The sequence below is a fragment of the Cydia pomonella genome, chromosome 7 (genome assembly GCF_033807575.1).
Source record: "Cydia pomonella isolate Wapato2018A chromosome 7, ilCydPomo1, whole genome shotgun sequence".
Taxonomy (NCBI): domain Eukaryota; kingdom Metazoa; phylum Arthropoda; class Insecta; order Lepidoptera; family Tortricidae; genus Cydia; species Cydia pomonella.
The window spans coordinates 4413690-4434293 of NC_084709.1; the positions used below are offsets into that span (position 1 = coordinate 4413690).

The 20604-nt window shown below is 35.0% G+C and overlaps 1 protein-coding gene across 2 annotated transcripts in view; it reads left to right on the forward strand.

The window, feature by feature from the left end:
• The first annotated feature begins 15367 nt into the window (after positions 1 to 15367).
• Positions 15368 to 20604, forward strand: part of LOC133519623 (elongation of very long chain fatty acids protein 7-like) — a 70460-nt gene continuing 65223 nt past the window's right edge. Inside the window, exons 1-2 of one of the 2 annotated variants that reach the window (XM_061853658.1) lie at positions 15368 to 15414; positions 15856 to 16018. The gene's annotated coding sequence lies outside the window, so the exon portion shown is untranslated. Of the gene's footprint in view, positions 15415 to 15855; positions 16019 to 20150; positions 20537 to 20604 lie in introns of those variants that run through there. The other variant, XM_061853657.1, reaches the window with a different exon arrangement.

Consider the following 20604-nt stretch of genomic DNA (forward strand, 5'->3'; position numbering starts at 1 on the left):
GTTCCAAATGACCGAAGACCGTCTGGACGCCCTAGATATATATCACCTACCCCCCCCCCTTCATTGAGCTCTGGCAACCTCTGGCTCTGCTCTAGACCTGGAATGACATCCACTGGCTGTCACTGAATATGCGCTTAAAAGGATTCCCATTATTTTAGTTACACCTTATTACGAAGAATATTCCGAGCCTACATAACAGAGTCGTAGCCTTATCTTTGCCTTCCAGCAAAATAAAGTTTTCCAAACATTTTACTAAGAAAAATATATCATTTACTTACTTCCACCCTCCACTCCAATGAATCAACCTTGCATTTGAAACCCTCGCTCCAATCACCAGTTAAGACAGACTTGCGAAACCCTTGCGCGGGCGCCGCGAGCTCTCAGTCCGTAGCGAGCTGCGCACACGGCCCGCTGCTCCCGCGCCGGCCTTGGGGTGAGTTGCACAACTTACACTTGACCTTGAGATTGAAAGCCGGCTTTTACACGGGCAGTTTTAACAATAGATATACAAGGCACTGAATATATTGTGTATATGATCTGTCACTGTCAATAGTGATGGTTCTGGCTGAAGAAATGACTGTTTTGATACTGACAGATCAAATTCACAACTTGTTGGTACAATCAGGAGAGCTAATTTTGTTCTTGAAAGTGATAATAGAGCTTAATTTGGATATGATTGATGTCACCTTAAATTGATTTAAAAAGTTTCTTAACTTTTAGTCAGCAATGAAAAATTAGAACCTCTGTGTTTAACCATGACCTACATAGTTAAAGCTGTTCGTGGTTTTATTATTTTTATTATGCAGATGAGTGTATACGTATTATAAAGTGAAATATACCTTGTGCTTAATTAGTACTAATCGCAGATTTGTGTAAAGGTTGTTTAGCGCTCAGCGTAGATGCGACATTTTGGGCGGAAATCTTTCAGTTCTCTCAGACCTGGGGGCGTAGCCAAGGTGCCATTCGTTTACGCCGTAGCGAACGAAACGCGAATGTCTCTAGAGACATTACCGTTTCGATTGCTACGGTGCAAACGATTGGTAACTTGGGTAGGGCCTCTGATAATATTATTTATATCAGTTTTTCTAAATTTATGTATTTAATAGATTCTGACCTGATTTGTCTGAAAGATTAAGTCCATCCAAAAGTTCCGATGCATCTCCAGAGAGCCTTTCGCGACTGAAGGTTTCTTGCCGGACCTGAAACTCAGAGACTTAATATATAGTTTGTTTTTTTTTGCTGTCTTAGGTTTAGGTTATAGATCTTGAATAAAAGAGGATAATGCACTTAAAAAGAGGTTTTTCACGTGTGTGACCGACTTTAATGATGTTTACCTTATGATATGAGGCCAATTTTTTGGGGACAGCTGTGTGCTGACATTTATTGGTAGTGAAGATAGGTGGGGAGGGGTGGGGAAGTCAGATGATAATATATATGTAATTTGTCACTTTGAAATAATTTTGTTATTAATGGACTTTTTTTTAATTCGTTTGAATACCATATATTCGTTGAGTCTTAATATTGGACTTCGTGAGAGATTCGTGTAACATGTTTCTCTTACACATTTACATGTACTTACTGCAATATATATTTTTACTTTCCTAAAATATTTGTTATATTTTATATTTAAATTACAAGATATTCTATTTACTAAATTTATGAAGTGTGTTTTGTAAAATAGGTAAATCATTGCTGAAATATTCGTTTTACGTATAACAAAACCCGTCTAATTTTGTAATTTTAAGGAACATTAATAGACACCTGTCATTTTCTTAACAATATTTTAAAATCTATATAACTTTTAGTCATAAGTTGTGTGTAGTTTTATGTAGAAAAAAATTCTTCCTTTGTTACATTTGCAGTCTTTGTTTGTTACTGAATTTAAAAAGGAGGAGGTCCTAATTTACTCGTAGGTTTAATAAAAAAAATGTATTCAATAGGACGCATTGATGCATCATTGATAATTGTTCTGAGTAGGTAGTTTTTTTTATTACCTATATTGAGCGTGTTTTGTTTAGGCTATAAATATGTGTAGTGTACCTTCATGGTTTTTAATATCTTACAAAAATATGTAGAAAAAAAATGATCGACTGTAATATAATTTAGGAAGACTATAGGTCTTTATAAAATTACTAGCGACCGCCCCGGCTTTGCACCAGTTACACAAAACCTTAAGAAATTATACACCTAAACCTTCCTTAAGAATCACACAATTGATAGGTGAAAACTGCATGAAAATCCGTTCAGTAGTTTTTGAGTTTATCACGAACGTATGGTCATACAGCAGACAGACAGACACGACGTGGGCCTTTGTTTTATAAGGTGATTTATTTATACAAAGATCTTAAACGGTTAATTAATTACTTAGTTGTGGATTAAATGTTAATGTTTTTTTTCCAACTGCCTAGAAAAATCTTCTAAACCTGGCCAAAGAGTATTTTTTTTAAATTAATGTTCTATTTTACTTGTACATTAAATGTTATATTTTGTAAGTTAATGTTAACTCATTACCCGTCACGCACATATAAAATTTAGAATTTTGAGAGCTATAAACTTTTCGACCTCATTTTCACTCCGTAAAAATTGAGTTTCCAAAAATTTATCATTTGAAGAATATAATGTCAAATTTTCAGGGTCCTTCCCTTAACGGTCCAACCTATGCGTTCTCAGTCAAGTTCTAAACTCTCCTCAGCATTTCACAGAAGAAAGTGTAACAGTGTCATTATAAACGCCATATTAAATTGACGTTTGTAACGGCAAGCCACACTTTGACATTGCAAAGTCCCTGCAAGTGCCCTAAACTAACGTTAAGTCTGACTTCTACCTATGTATCTTACGGAACCATTTTATTATTTATTAATTTGTATCGAAGGTAATTCAGCTTACCCAAGTACGGCGGGAAATGCGTGCGTATTAGTGTATGACCTTACATTAACGTTTGTGACGTCACATTAATGATGTCTTGAATGATTATTTCAAGGTCGACGTCTAAACTGACGACCTTGACCCTTTTCTTTACCTTTATATTTATATATACTTTTGTTTACTAACATTAGATGATTATAATATATTTATTAAAATTCTTATGTGTCAAATTTATTTATATATTATTATGCATTTGCGTTTCACTGGATCTTAATGACTTATATTTTTGACAGAAACTATAATAGTTTTTTACGATACAAGTGCAGAAAATAGAAAATTCGCAACGAGCGGTGATAAATTAAAACACGACCGAAGGGTGTGTTTTAAATCGACACGAGTTGAGAACTACCTATTCGCACGTGTATCGTACAACGTCTTACAGTACATATACACATATGTACATATGGTGATATGTACTGTACATTTTATTTACAGTTTGTGGGTTGGATCCTTTTCCCTAATTTGTCTCTAATTCAATTTAAATATTTGTTGTTATTTTTACAACTATTGTGTATGTATTTATATATCATTTTAAAATACTATTTTATAATAAAAATTATGATGTTATTATAATAAATATATTATAAAGTTCCGCTTTTGTTTTTATTTATTATTTTTCCATCTTCAATTTTACCAAATCCTTTATTATTTCTTATTATTATATATGTGTCTATATATGTATATACTACATGTATACTTATTTAATATTATTGTCAATAAATTTGATAACCTGTCTGGCCTAGTGGGTAGTGAGTTACTGTGCCTATGAAGCCGAATGTCCCGGGTTCAATTCCTGGTAAAGGCTTTTATTCGTGTGATGAGCACGGATATTTTTGTTCCTGGGTGTTTTCTATGAATATAAGTATTTATAAATATTATATACTTCGCTGTCTAAGTACCCACAACACAAGCCTGTTGGAGTTTACTGCGGGACTCGTGTAATAATATCCTATTATATTTATTTTTAATTATTTGTTTAATTACCTACTCAATACAATTTTTATACCCATGTTTTTCTCAACTAAACTAATAACATCAATAGTATAATGTCTAGGTATGTTCTTAATTATGATTTAAATATGATGATATTTATTAAAATTAAATCTGTTTGCTCTTCTAATAAATAAATAAAATAATAAAACATTCTTACTGCTGTGGCGCAGCGACCCGAAGTGGATCTTGGCCTCCGACACCAAAGACCGCCATGCTTCTCTGTCCAAAGCTGTTTCTGCCCAGTCAACAAATATCGAAAATAATAAAATATGGTCCTATTTTAAAAGAAATGTACGTACTAATACATTGTTACACATAACAATCTAGTACCTACACGAAGAATTAAATTGTAACGTGACTTACAAAATATGGTAAGCAGTACAGGTTTTAAAACGTTTCGGCAATAAACGTTATATGTTATTAGACCAACTACTTTCATAGAGACCCCACGTTTTAATCTAAAGAGATCACATGGCATACTTACATAATACGTGTAACTATTAATATATGTTTACAACATTGTCATTAGGTATGCATATTGAGATCGTTTAGAATCATCTGCAATGAATGTGGTCACATTAAGGTCAAAAAACTCAATAAATTTTCGTCATTGCGACAAATCGTTTTGTGCGTGACAATGGAGATGTCGCCACTTTGACCGGTTTGAGACATTTTAAGTAAGTAAGTAAACACTTTATTGTATGAGAAAAATAAATATTACATAAGATGGAAAATAATTGGGTAGTACAAAAGTGAACTTACCCTAAATTTGTGTCAGACATTTTAAGCTGTCGTCCCATAAAAATTTAAATTTTCCTGATACATATTTCCTTTATCACACACTTCACACATATCTAATAAGTATAATAGGGTATTTGACTACTAGTCAAATTAGTTTCTTTTTTCGAACTATCAAAACGATTTGTCACTATGAAAATATGAAACTCCAGCAAGTGACGTCACGGTCAATTCACCTACTCTTAATAGTTCTATACGAATTATAAAATAGAAATAGAGTTTATAAATAACTGCTGTCTATGTTTTTCTATTAATGTTATGGTGCTTTATTTCGTGCATGGTGTGAAATATTTTTTTAAATACAGTCAAATACCCTATAATATATATAACACACAGAATAAGGAAATTACAACTAGTATTCAAAACCTACCACCTATTTCCTCTACACCGTGGGCCCATATAACCCGACAGATTTTAAAGGTGTATTTATGAGCGCATTTAGACACTAAAATGTCATACAAATCTTTATAAAATCAGTCTTGTTTTAGGAATAATGACAATTCTTGAGAAATTTTGTTTCCGTAAAAACGCCGTTTTGGTTGCGATACTGCAAATCCGTGACTTGTTTTAAACATACTGACTAGTAATTCGCAAAATGTATCTGTAAATAAACAAAAATATACTAATTTATTGCAATGTTTTGTTTTGCGCCAAGATGTAAAAATAAATTACGTGTTGTATGCAGAAAACACACACAATTTTTTTTTTCACCACACCAACTGGTAAAGGCCCGCTTGATTGTTCAAAAACTATTGAGAAAGTTGCATTTTATCCAAATGTGGGGCAAAGTAATCAGATGCAAAATAATGATTTTTTGTCAGAAGAAAAGTCATATAACAGGTTTTGCTCCCTATGACCTCAGGAATGTGTGATTAAAATCTGTCGGGTTATATGGGCCCACGGTAGTTGTTCATATTTTAGAGCGAAGATGACCGTTTTTCAATTTCCCCCAATCTTCCATCCTGGATATCTAACCTAAACTACAGATTGTGTTTTATCGTGACTACTAAAATCAGATATTAACTCACAAATAATATTGGAGCATAGGAAGTGGCGACATATCATACCGGTTCACAAAGTAATAGATACTTTATATGGCTTACTTCGCAGGTGATCTTACGTATCTGACCCACGAATAACAGTCCTTTAAATAGTCTAATAGACTGTCACCGTTTAATACCACTGTAGAATACGTATATGAATGGTCACAATCATCTTTGTTTAACCACATTGTTTCTATAACTATGTGAGTTTAAGCTGTGAGAGTATATATTCCCCCCCCCCCACCCATTTATCAGTCAGCAGCAGAAGTTGTAAGGAGCTGGGTGCTTAGTCAACGTGTTAATCATCTCTCTCTATTACTCTTCAATATAAGTGCGACAGAGACAGTTGCTACGGAGCATTAACGATTGGCATGTTGGCTACGCACTCTTGAGATGCTCATGCACGCGCTGTTCTCTTAAAAACTAAGCTGTACTCATTTTGAACAACGCACATTTCGCTGTTTTTGCTGCTAACTTCTAGAGGGAAGTATTACTTTCCTTAACTTTAAGAGGAATTTCCTTCCGGCTGTGGAACTCCCCGCCGAGGTTTTCTTAAGTGGCTACAGTACCCATACTGTACCCATACAGCATAGTATAACAGAACAAATACTGTCAAAATGTCCGTTCTTCAAAAAAGTGAACAGGTTAAAGAGTCATCCCTGGCGTCCATAGGCTACGGTGGCCGCTTACTATTAGAGTCATATGCTTGTACGCCACCGACATAGTATTGAAAAAAATTGGGTAGAAATTATAAGATTATGGTCCGCGCCCACAGAGTAACCTTCGCCGGGCGGTAGGAGGTACAAGCAGTGTCCACTCCTTGCGTCATTCGCGAATTTCGACACGCTCGCCACGCGCTTGCGTCTCAATTTATCTGCTTAAAAACACGCTGTAAATAGGTCGTAGGAATGTGATTTAGAAATTGAATGTTCGAGACTTTCGTAGTATTGGTAAAGGTTTGATTCATTCACTACATTGCCTACGAAAGACCAAAGAACAGCGCTGGTTTTATAGCTAGCATTATGCTGAGTTTGGGTCCATTTCGTGATGCACATTTTATGATTTCTTCTTTTCTAGCTTTTCCGTACATGTTTTGTGTTTGTCACGAATGAATATCTTTTATTTTCTATCTTAATTACGTTTACTTAAAACATCGCAAGTACTTTTCAGAAACAGAGAATTTCCTTAATTATTTTTTATAAAGTTTGTCGTTGTTGTTCAAGTAGCAACAGTTTTTAAGTACTATTTTAATTCGATACTAATATATGATTACAAAGATGCTCCATGTCATAGGAATGGTCATTTAGAAGTTGAATGTTCCAAACTTTTGTGGTGTTGGTAAAGATTTAAGCCTGTAAAGTCCACTTAATGCTCGATTGAAGACTCCGACATCGAGCTCTTCTACTTTTCAAAATTTATTAATAAATAATGTATATAGAAATTAAATTTAAGTTACAAGAATCATAACTACTTATAAAATAAACTAATATAACTAAACCTAACTCAAAAAAATAAAATAACTAAAATGTACACTCCAACCCTCGGCCTCTTGGCAGAGTGCCCATCACACACGCAGCATTCCCGCGCTGTATCGCAATAGCGAGTCTTTGCGGGAGAAAGCTGCCTGCGCGAAGGTCTCCCGTTGCCTCCCTTAATCGCTTCCCGAGCTCCTTGTGAAGCCCACGTGCACCTTTGCTCCACGGCCCGAGTGTCTCGACGCCAAAGGCTACGAACTCGTAGTTGGCGCCGAGACAGCTATATTTGTTGGCTTTGTGTCGCTCTCGGGCGTCTGCCGCTGCCCCGGCATATCTGCTGGTCGAGCTCTTTTGATTTTTTTAGATAGTACTTGAGTCCAAATGGCGAGAAAGAGGGGAGGCCTTTGCCCAGCAGTGGGACTCTCTAACAGGCTGAAAAAAAAACTTGAGTCCTCTGCAAAAAAAACGAATATAAATAGCCCTTTTGTTAGCGTCATTGGGGCCATCATTCACCGCGAACAGTGTAGAAACCTGACATTTTCAATAAATATGTATAGCAACTATTAGCCCATATTTGAAGGCGTTGAAAGGCGTTAGCTGTGGTTAATATTTTGTTTATAGGTAGCTTTGAGATATAGACGGTATTTACAGGGAAAGAAAACGGTGCGGTTTCAGAGGAAGGAAATGATCTCCCTGCCGATATGTTTCAGCAACGTACAGTCGCCATCAAATATATCGGAGCAGCCAAGTTGCTCACAAATATCTGAGCACGCCTCTATTGTCAAGGCGTTAGAGTACGTGTTCAGATACTTTTGGGCAACTCGGCCGCCCTGATATATGTGATAGCGACTGTACATACAACATCCTTGGAGTTGTAAGCGTTTATGCTATACTCATCACAATTCCGTGTTTAATTCGACGTTGGCGTGTCGGCCCAGCCCCTGACAAACGGGGCAAAATTTAAAAAATGGAGGCCGGAAGACGTGGCCATTTTATTTCCCTCCCGCTGCGGGAGTTCGGCACACGAAGAGGTGTAGTGGAAACGATATGTTTTTGAATTGACTTGAATGTATTTTTAGTCAAAAAAGTTTAGCCAGTTAATATACTATGTTTATTTCTTTTGTTTAAGCTACTTTTGCAGACTCAATCCTTCGTTCAACGACTCGGTTGAACAATGCCGAAAGTATAATAAATATAAAAACTGATGACGTAAACTACATGTAAATGAGTAATGAAGATGCCAAACACACACGCACTGAAAACATGTAGTTTACGATAACTATACAGTGTGCAGCACAGTGTGTATATTCAATACGGGCAAATATTTAAACGGTGGTTAACACAAGACCTATGAAATATATTGAGATAAATTTTGCTTAAAGGGCCCAGTTCACCGGACATCGGTCTGTCAGTTATTCGCGATTGTCAGCTTTTGCGACTGACAGGCCGATATCGTCCGACGAACTGGTAATCAGTGCGCCCCTTAAGCAAAATGTATCTCAATATATTTCATAGGTCCTGTGTTAACCACCGTTTAAATATTTGCCCGTATTGAAGATACACACTGTGCCCCTTTAGAAATAAAATGAAAATATTAACCTTGCAAAATAACTCGGCCTGCAATGTAAAGCAACACACAAGTTACGAAATACGAGCATTTTAAAGTAACTGTCAACGCTTGTTGGCAGTTACTAAAAAGCTCGTATCTCGTAATGTCATGTCATGTTACGTCTCGTATGTTTGCAGTACATTGCTGCTCGGTAAATTTTTAAAAATTAGTAATAGTTCAAAAAACTCTTTAATTAGTAATTACACGGATTAATTCTAAATCTGGTTTAATTTAACGCCCGTGTTGGTTTTACACACTGTATTTTAGTTTTCGGTATTTCCAACAACAATACTTCGAGACGGAAGTCTTTTTTTAGGGTTCCGTAGTCAACTAGGAACCCTTATAGTTTCGCCATGTCCGTCTGTCTGTCTGTCTGTCTGTCTGTCTGTCTGTCCGAGGCTTTGCTCCGTGGTCGTTAGTGCTAGAAAGCTGAAATTTGGCATGGATATATAAATCAATAAAGCCGACAAAGTCGTATAATATAATCTACAAATTTAATTTTTTTTAGGGTCCTTACACGTAAAGTGGGGGTGAATTTTTTTTTTCGCTTCAACCCTAGAGTGTGGGGTATCGTTGGAAAGGTCTTTCAAAACTAATAGGGGTTTTTAAGAAACATTTTTTGATAAAGTGAATATATTCGGAGATAATCGCTCCGAAAGAAAAAAAAAGTGTCCTCCCCCTCTAACTTTTGAACCATAGGTCCAAAAAATATGAAAAAAAATCGTGGAAGTAGAGCTTAAGAAAGACATTAAATAAAAGCTATAGCGGACATGATCAGTTTAGCTGTTTTTGAGTTATCGCAAAAAGTTTCTCCCATAGTAAAAAGACTTACTTTAATTAGGTACTGATTATGCAAATTTGCCTATTTGTTTAACTCGGGTGAAAGGTACCGTTTCATCCCTTGGTTAACAATTTACTATACTTTAAGCTCCAGTTTAGCTTATTGTGACGGAAGAGTAACTACAGAACCCTACACTGAGCGTGGCCCGACATGCTCTTGGCCGGTTTTATCTTAACTAGTCTGGTACAAAAATACGTTGACAATTTTTTTCATGGCGGCGTATTGTTGTTAGTTTTTGTGTTCCGAAGTTAAGGAGAATATTTAGTTAAATGATTGTAGTTTAAATTTTTAATGACATGTTATGTTAATAAGAAAAATATTCCTTAATATTCATTGCCAACGTACTTCTGTACCATCCTGTAGGTGTATAAATATGTATATCTTCTGCCAATGTCGGTAAAACACAGGAAGTTCAGTTACTTATGTAAATATTTAAAATGATACAATGCTTGTAAACTCTTTGGACGTCTTTATCCATCTTACCGTCTTATCGTTTCTCTAAGAATCAATTCTAAAAACAGTTTAAGTTTCAGAAATGGACATGTTGGACATATTGAATACTTTTTCAACCGTCATATCTTTACGGCCCGATTTGAAGAATGATTAAGACACGTTTAAGATCTTGGAAAGATCGGTAATTAAACAACATGTCAAAATTGACGTTTATTTCGATTCCGCTGTGATCCCAATATGATATATCTAACTTCAAAGTGACATTGGTTGCCTGAATCGAGCTGCTTCTGTCAATTATACGACTTACAAACGATATTTAAATGAGAACTTATCCAAACCAGAACTTATCGTCATCGTATCTCATTCTTTGAATCGGGCCGTTAGTATACAATTTAACTGATGTGCTTAGTAATAAGTTACTTTGATAAGCTTTGAATATGGCGGCACGAAGCTAATTTATGGTGTAATTTTTGAAGTATGAAAAATTAAATACAATTTGGTCCTAGACACATGTTGAATATTATAAAAAATTTAGCTTAATGAATAGAAAATGAGCCATCTATCATAAAAAAGTTAACTTTAAAAATACATGTTAAGATCATAAGGATATACAAGGCTTAAAGTCTCAAAATAAGTTTTTGGCAAAAATTTAATTTTTGCAACAAGCTTTTATCGCTGACTGTACTTTTTTTAGACAGGCGACTAATACTCATCGAGCTAATTCTAAAAACCCCAAACACAATTAGGTTGCGTTTGTTTGGCGTTGATAGAATTGAGTTGCTTGTAAAAAGAAAAGAACTGTACCCCTAGTGTAAATTTAGTCGATAGCGAAACGTGACGTACGCGTTTGCGTTAAGTCTCATTTTGTATGGGTTTTTGAACAGCGCGCCAAGCGGGAGGTTTTGGAAAGTCAAAAATCTCATACAAAATGACACTTAACGCAAACGCGTACGTCACGTTTCGCTGTCGAAAATATTTACACTAGGGGTACAGTTTGCGATAAAACCTTAAACCAAAAATTAAATTGTTGCCAATAACGTATTTCTTAAATGGTAGACCACTAGAGGTTAAGGATCCTTAGCTCGTGCCTTAAGATCACGATGAACGCCGCATATATAACCTAGTTTAAGTTTCAGAAATCAGCTACCTTCTCCTAAATGTATATTTAAAACTTCTTTACTAACCGCCTAAGATATTTAAATAATTAACTTCATAAATTGACGAAAAAGTGTCACGTTGTGGAAAGATCTGCATGGTAACGTTACGGCCACGTAGTGGACAGATCTCCATGGTAACTCCTTTGTATTATACAAAATAATGATAATTCAGTGATAATAATTCAATTCAATTAATAAATAAAAGTATGCAATTTTTCATCAATGTTTTCTTATGACGTTATCACGCAGAATTATCTTCCGTAAACCGACTTTACAGACGACCATTTTTTTTTCTTTAAATCATTATGTATATCGTTTGGATAGTCGACAATAACTTATGTTTGAGATATAACCATTTTGAATTGCAAAATCGCAATGAAAATACTTTTTTTTTTCAGATTTCTTTCAGCATCGTTGCAACGCAGAACAAAACGACAAATCTGTTTAACGAATGACGTCACATGGCGTTGCGTTCCGCTCATTAGCTTTTCGCGTGCAATTTTGTACTTTTTCTTTGTTATTTCAAGCAATTAAATTATATTTAATGGAAATGTATTTATAACATAATATAACGGTAACAGTCATCCGAATAAAAATATTTGGTTCAAATTTAAACTTCATGCATGAGGCTAATTAGCAGGGCTTTCTTATGGTCAAAATATTCGGATTTTGTCCTAATTTAAGGTATAAATAAATGCTACGTAACGTTGCACATGTCAAGTTCACCTCAATCAAACTTAACCGAATGTCTTATTTCGCAAGGGCCATAAGTTAGAGCAAAAATATGTACACTTATACAAATATTAGCATTATAGCCTTGACACACTAAATCGCGTTTGACATATCGCGACTGAATTTTGGCATTTTAAGTTGATGGAAAACAAATAGTATTCACGATATTTAGTTGGGGAAATTCGTGAGGCTTGCACAGGGTATAGAGAAATAAATAAACTTAGAGTGCTTACTTCAAACATTAGTTTCCTTTCGTAAACAATAGCAACATTTTATAGGTCCGGCCCAGCCTTTAGCCCAAAAGAGAAAGACATTTACAACTAATACGTTTTATGGGAAGTATGGTAATACACATTATATTTTTAAGTTTTAAACTCGCTTAAAACGTAACACATAAGAAGCTTAAATTTTAGGGTCGGCAACGCGCATGTACCTCCTCTGGAGTTGCAAGCGTACACGCTACGGAGCTACGGAGACTGCTTAACATTAGTATATAAAAAAAACCTGACACGGCAGCATGTCATGCCATGTCGGAATAGGTATAGTTAGGTGATATTCGAGTGCTGATTTCATACTTTGATTTTGCCACTTCAAAAAAATGGTTCAAGTCCCACCTGGGCAAGTCTCCTAGACTCCTATTAAAAATAAGTCTATCCAATTTAAATAAAATATAAAATCAGTTTTAGTCATCTCTACTTCTCTACAGCATCTTCATCTAAATATACTGTATTTATACGCGATATAAGCAGGGGGAGGAAACTAAACCATTCTGGGCTCCGTTCGGCTCAGCATTGCTCCGAGCAATTATTATGGTACTTGACGTTCCTTTCCGTGCACAACCACCAACGTGATAATTACGAGTACATGAATTTTGACAACCCTAAATAGCCCAAAAGGGATAGTTGCATACATGATTCGGCCCTGAATCGCTGTCAAACTTCGGCTTTGTAGGAAGTTTCCTTTCTGTACGGTAGACGGTAGTACTATTATTTATTCTGTAATATAAGCAATTTGGTTTTCATCTCAGAGAATTGTTGCATAGCAACCGTTTACAAGCAATATTTTATTTTCATTCATGCATGTATTTTAAAATGTAGTTACAAATACAAACAAAAAATAAGGAAAACGATTTATTTTTTATTTTTCGCGCTTCTGCAAAAACTTGTTTTAGAAAACAATGCTTAATATTTTTATTATTTATGACTGAGGGTTTTGAACTTAACTATTAGGTATTTATCTTATTTAAATGTGCGTCAGAAACAGAGATTTTGAGCATTAGGTTTTTATAATTTACGTCACTTGGTACTTTTACATTACATGTGTTAATTATTATTCATGTTTTTAATAATATTGTATGCGTAAGTACTTAAAGATACGTTAAGTAGTATTTTAATAACAATTACTTGGCAGTTCTGTTATTAAACATCAACACAACTTTTATAATAATCAAAATGTGTAACTTACTTTGCTATAGAAGTTTTCTATGTAAATAGGCATTGCGGGCAAATGTATCCAAGTACGGTCTTTTTTTAACCGACTTCAAAAAAGGAGGAGGTTCTCAATTCGACTGATTTTTTTGTATGTATGTTACTCGATATCTCCGTGAATCGTGAACCGATTTTCAATTTTTTTTTTAACTATTTAAGTATGTTTGTATAATATCGTTTTCTTTTACTTAATTCCCATAGTACAAATTTTGTTTATTCCGGAATTATCTCGATCTGTGCAAGATTGGAGGAATAATGGACTTTAGTAAGTATCTCCTTGGATTTTACAGACCTATAAATTCTGGTCTTTTGATAGGCTTGCGTGGGGATATAGATCGAACACGTAGAGGCCCCTTGGAGAGCTTTAATGTCATGTAGAACGCCTGCTGGAACCCGTTCACAGGCGCAACAATAGACACCCATGAACCGGTCGCAGCACGCATTACCTAATATTACTATACCTAATATTTGGCGTATCTTAAAGTTCAATTGGGCCGTCTGTCTGTATATATTTTTGTTAAGCTGTTAGAGAATGGTAGATAATTTTGATGCGTAATTTAATCCGCTATCTGTGATGGTGACCATACTAATTATACGGAGGAGAAGTCGCGGGCAAATGCTAGTCTATTACACATCCGTAAGCTAATTTAATGCCTTATTTTTCTTACTTTGATACCTATAGCAATTATGTTGACGTCTCAAATGACGCATCAATAGTTAGTCTAGTCCTTGCAATTTGGCTAAACGTCAAAGGAATATTTTATAGAAGAACAAGGGAAACTACCGTAATAATGAGATGATTGAGTACTCGAAAGCAATGAAAATAAGGAAATTTCCATATTAATTGACCAATTTCTGTGTTCTTAAGGCGGACGCAAAAGGTATATTAACGGCCGGATTCGATCTTTAAGATACCTATATGAAAAATTTTCTATAGATAAATGAATTGAAATTGATATTGTCAGTGTCAAAACTGTAGTTTTTTTGAAGAAACGTCACTTTTAACACTGACATATCAAATCCATATCGTATATTTAGCAAATGTTTGTCGTATCTTAAAGTTCGAATTATGCCGTATGTGTATAGAAACAACTTCTTGAAAAGAAATAAAAACACTTAAGAAGCCAGAGGACCTAGGAATTTTATAATATTAAAATAAGTAGGCAGGAATTTAAGTACAATGTTGCAAACCCAACACGCAAGAATGAACAATAATGATTGATCTGTTAGAAAACGTTTTTTTATTCAATCAGAATTTGTCAGTTGAATTAATTCTTATCTAAAATAAATCTTCAAAAATTTTAGGCGGTTCGTCTTGCTCTTGTTATTATAATAATTTGCGAAAAACTTCGATATTGTATATATTACAAAATTTGAACTCCCCTAATCCTCATAATGATTACCTAATCAGAAAAATATATATTTTGGATTTGAAAGTATTTACCTACTTACTCTTATTCTAATTATATTGACACTTATTGGAGCGATAATTTTATTTCATTAGTATTATTTTTCATTTTTATTTTACGTGTATTTTGACGATTATGACACAAATTCTTATATTTTTGACATAAATGCAAACTTATTTTGCAATTGTTTTTCATGAAATAAATCATCTAATCGAATCTAATCTAATAATCCTAAAATAAATAATCACTTCTACAACAGAGATGTATAGTCTTCATAACCATTATTAACCAATAAAGCACAAAAAAAAACTTTAATTGTGGTCGTTGTATGTTTTGACAAATAAGGTCCACTATGCTCTTATATTATTTATCTTTGGTGTTTGCAATTGCATGCAGGTATTATATATATTATATATTAAAGCTATTGTTTTATGATCTTTTACAGATTAATCTTGTCAACATCGTATCGAATAAGAAGGCAGTTTCAAGCGGGTATGTTTTCATTTTATTATCTTCTTCTCCCGTCTCATTGTAATTTTTTTTTCTATATTTTAAGTCCGCGGCACGTAAGTAAAACCCACATTATCGGCTACTGCGCAGGCACACTTGAGTAAGAAAGTGTAAATTATTTTGGCTTATAAAATTTGAATAGCAATAGTATTTATTTAGGTTGTAATGAATTTTTTGTGCGGGTATTACTTACGTGTCACGTAATTAACTATTTTATGGAATATATTTTAATTTGTGTTATTTCAAATAGACACACTTCACACACTTTTGATTTGTATTTCTTTAAATTTCAACTATTTTTTTATACTTGGTATATTTATAGTTTCCGTTTTTTAGAGAGGCTACTTAGTAAAGTATTAGTTTAGGTTAAGATAAATAATACCTAATTGCACTAGAAGTAATATATACTATATATTGTTATAGCTATTACGCGATGTTGCTAAGTATCCTAATATACTTGGTGTACTACGCGGTGTACACGCTCCTCCTCGCCATCGGCGGTCTCTGGTGCTTTGAGGAGTGCGTTCTGACTGAGGAGGAGGAGTACGTGTTCTACTCACAGCAGAGGGCGCTGCCGTACTGAACTGTAAGTATACATACATAATATATATAGACACGCTCCTCCTTCCCATCGGTGGTCTCTGGTGCTTTGAGGAGTGCGTTCTGACTGAGGAGGAAGAATACATGTTCTACTCACAGCAGAGGGCGCTGCCATACTGAACTGTAGTTATACATACATAATATATATAGACATGCTCCTCCTTGCCATCGGCGGTCTCTGGTGCTTTGAGGAGTGCGTTCTGACTGAGGAGGAGGAGTACGTATTCTACTCACGGAGTACGAGTTTTGCATACAGCAGAGGGCGCTGCCGTACTAAACTGTAAGTACATAACTATGTATGTACACGCTGGTCAAAAAATATGTGCATTCCCGTTGCTAGGGAGGTTTTGGGCATATACTGAGCAACTTTTACATTGGGACAAAGCCCCAAAATCGCGAAAAAAATTCTGGCTGTTTCATACATTTTAGCTGGTCCATTTCTTTGGGAGGGTAAAATTTTGGGGTTGGTTTCATAGTAAAAGTTGCTCAGTATAATCCCAAAACCTCCCACGGGAATGCACATATTTTTTGGCCACCTTGTATATACTTAAATACGCCCCTTCGGCGGTCTCTGGTACTTTAAGGATTGTGTTCTCACGGAGGCGGAGGAGAAGGACACGCTACGCTTGTGGTTCGATTTCAGAGTCATTCGCTTGCTCATGTATCAATATTAGCGCATCGAGTTAAAGAACAGTCCCCTTGTAAAACAAATAACTATTTTCTTTTCGAAAAAAGAAAGTATTAAGTGGAAGTAAATTTCAAAGAATTATCTGCAAAAAAAAACAAGCATAAAAAATGTAAGTACATCTTTTGTTATAAGTCTAAAAAAACTAGTGGAGTGTGACCATTCGATACAGTTGCTAAAACTATTAACAAATGAACTTATTTCCTAGCCAAGTAGTTGACAATGCTTGGTCAATGAAAAAGACTAGTCATTTCACAACTTGAACAAGTTGAAGGTTATACTCTCGCGAAATCGAAAGTAAATAAAACAGTAAATAATCACTGATCGAGAACAAAACGTACCGTCGGAGTTCTGTAAAATCTTACAGATTGATAATGGTTATGACATACAATAGGTTTGAATTGACCCTGATATATAATATGAAACTAAACGTTTAACTGATAGTTAGACATCGGGTTTTTGGGGGCCAAAGGGCCAAATTAAATGACAGGGAATTCCTATATCGATAAACTCGAATATCAATATTTTTTCGTATTTTAGTGACCGCTCCCAGTTTTTTTTGGAGGTAATTTTTAGTTAGTAAGTATTATTTTGAAGACGGTGATAAAGTAGGTTACGGCATACTTCAAATGATCGTCGGGTTTGAGAACCATTGCATTATGAAATAATGATTATTATCCCTTTATATAATTCAAATAGTATTAAAAAACAGTTAAAGAAGGATGCTATGATATGTAAAGTTTCCCTTCAAATAATTGAGAAGAAAATTGGTATTATTTTGTTTCATTATAATTTTTAAAATAATTATGTCTTTACAAGCAAAACTTGCAGCAATCACTAGACAGGAGAAGCTTTGATAATTGAGTTTATCGATATAAGACCTCCCTACGTGTCGTCACATTTTGCCCCCAAAAATCCAATGTAGCACACATTGGATAGCAGTGTTGGCCGAACGCTAATTAGAATTGACCTATAACCATTACAAATTTAACTGTAAACGGTAACGCACGGTTACAGTTCACAGTTCAATTTGTAATGGGTAATGGTATTAACCTTCGGCCAACACTGTTGGATAGCCCACGCTTCATTATGTTATATAAGACAAAAAATCATAACTATCAAAAATATATTATTACGTTTCTCCGACTATATTTTCTGATACGCGTCTACGAGTTGTCGAATGTTGTTTTGTGTTAATATTTTTAGGTATCTTTATTTAATTATGCATTTGAAAAACAGCTCTTTTCGAAGCTTACGCACGTATTTTATTTTGCGTATGAAAGGTACCTCGACAGTTCCAGAATGCCAACAAAAAATAATATAAGTAATAATGTTTGTTATCGATGAGAAAAATGACAGTTGTTATTGACATTGAATAAATAAAGTGTTTCCATACAGCCGTTGCTAGGGGATGCGCAAGATAAATTGCGCACGAAATATATTATAACGTAACGTTTGATTTTACTCCCCATAAATTCCATAACCCGAGCTTATATATACAATGTGATTGTTCACGTATAGTGGAGCCGTTAACCACGTATGGTACGATGAATTTTATCGACAAATCATCTCCCATGTTTTTTCTCAACCATTTTAAGAATGCACCCTTTTAAAATTTTATGATGCCAAACACTACTGCACTAGGTTAAAGTACCATTATCTGTCCATTTACCTATCGTACATTTAAAAAATAATAATCATTCGATAGCTCATGAATTAGGGCATAAATGAAAAGAAGTAAATTTTTGAAGACAATTTTTATCTTTGTTATTTATTCTCGACTAACTGTGGATAATTCTCTGTAACATTTATGCTTGAAATTTATGACCTAATTGATAAGCTATCGAATGATTATTATTTTTTAAATATGCGATAGGTAAATTGACAGATAATGATACATTAACCAAGTGCAGTCGTGTTTGGCGCCATAAAACTGTGAAGGGGTGCATTTTTAAAATGGTTGAGAAAAAACATAGGTATGGGGGGTGATTTATCGATAAAATATTCATTGTACTAAACGTGATTAACGGCTCCACTATGCGTGCAAAAACACATATGAAATTCGATTCTTAAGAAGTAAACTTCAAAACCTAACGAACCCTAACCTTAAGGAGTAATTTAAATGAAATCACGTTTATATTTTACACATTAACAGTAATATTTTTACTAACATGAATCTATGCCCTGGCTGGTCTGTCACAGCAACCTTGGCGCCAATTTTAAAAAGGCGGCAAATTTAAAAAAATAGGCGCGAAGAACACTTGAACAATATATGGATTTAGTCACGTGACTTTTCGTAGTATACAGTGTGTCCTTAGCCATTGGACAAACCCTGAAATCCCACGTGAGGTTACTTCTCAGGAATGCTCTAACGTTAATCTTTTTAACTAGAACAAAAGATAAAAAAAAATAACAATTTTCGAACAAAAGTTATTTGAAATAATCGACAACAAAAAGAAACATGCTGTATTAATCATTGGCAGTGTTTTTGACAATTTGTTCGAAATATTTGACAATGATGACATTTTTCAAAAGTCAGAATCTTATTAGTGTCATAAATAAAAAAGATAATTAAAAAGGTCGAAGAAGGTTCCATCCTATTCTTTGAGGATAACACATACATACAGGCTGCTCCAAAGTACAAAATCGTAATTTGTTAATTTCTTTGTAACCGCTACACCGGTTGTTATGATACTTTGTACACTGGTTATAAATAACTGGCTTTGTCCAATGGCAAGGGTCACACTGTATGTCATTCCGATGCATTTTTTTTTGCTTGACGTTTGCCGATGTGCGATTGTCATCTTAGGGCTCCTCTACACGATGGCCCATCGTACGCCAGTCTAAGGGACGCAGCTATGCAGTGGAATGGGATAGCAATATCACTTGCTTCCTCGTGCTCATAAATGCGTCTCTTGGACTGGCCTACGCTGGGCCATCGTGTAAGGAGCCATTAGCGAGGCCCGCCCCGCCATCTTGGCATACGAGAGAGTGTGGAAGCGCCATCATAAATTCCTATGAAACTACGGCGTTTACTGTGACGCTGCAAATCTTTATCGCTGCCAATTCGAAGGTTTTTATTATACTAGGTCGGTGGCAAACAAGCATATGGCCCGCCTGATGGTAAGCAGTCTCCGTAGCCTATGGACGCCTGCAACTCCAGAAGTGTTACATGCGTGTTGCCGATAATGCTCCGCACCCTCGTTGAGCTCTGACACACCGGTAGGAACACAAAGTAGGGACTAGTGTTATTTGGCTGCGCTTTTCTGTAAGGCTCTGCTCTAGATCTGGAATGACATCCGCTGTACTGTGCCCTACCACACAAAGCGAGATGACATTCACAGTGCCCAATACCTCTCTTAATAGTTTAAATGGACTCTCGTAATAATGAACATTCATCTAATCCCCAATTATTTATTAGCTTAAATATTGCAAAACTATAGTTATGCAAAATTAGTAATGAAATTCCGATAACACGGACGAAGCAAGGCCAGTAGCGTAGTCTCGATCCCCTCTCCGAGTAATTAGGAGTGACGCCTCTGCTTTCGTTCAGTACTCTTTGGCAAGCGAACCGTATAACTTCGTCAAGGGTTGCTTGCTTTGACTCAACATATATGAAGTTCTTAATTTCTAAAGTATGCTAGTAGCATTCTAGTAGCGGATATACACACATAAATATACTTAGTTTTTTTTTCGTGTGTTTATAGAAATGGAAAATCGATAGTTTGGTTTGGAAAGTGCGATGTATTATATTGACTCTGCTAGTTTGTGAGAAATAAATTAGTTTGAGAAGGTGATTTTTGTCTTGATTCGTATTGTGTAAGTATATTTAAATTTATAATTGTTTAATAGTAAGTGGTTGTAATTATTGTTTTGAAATAATTTCC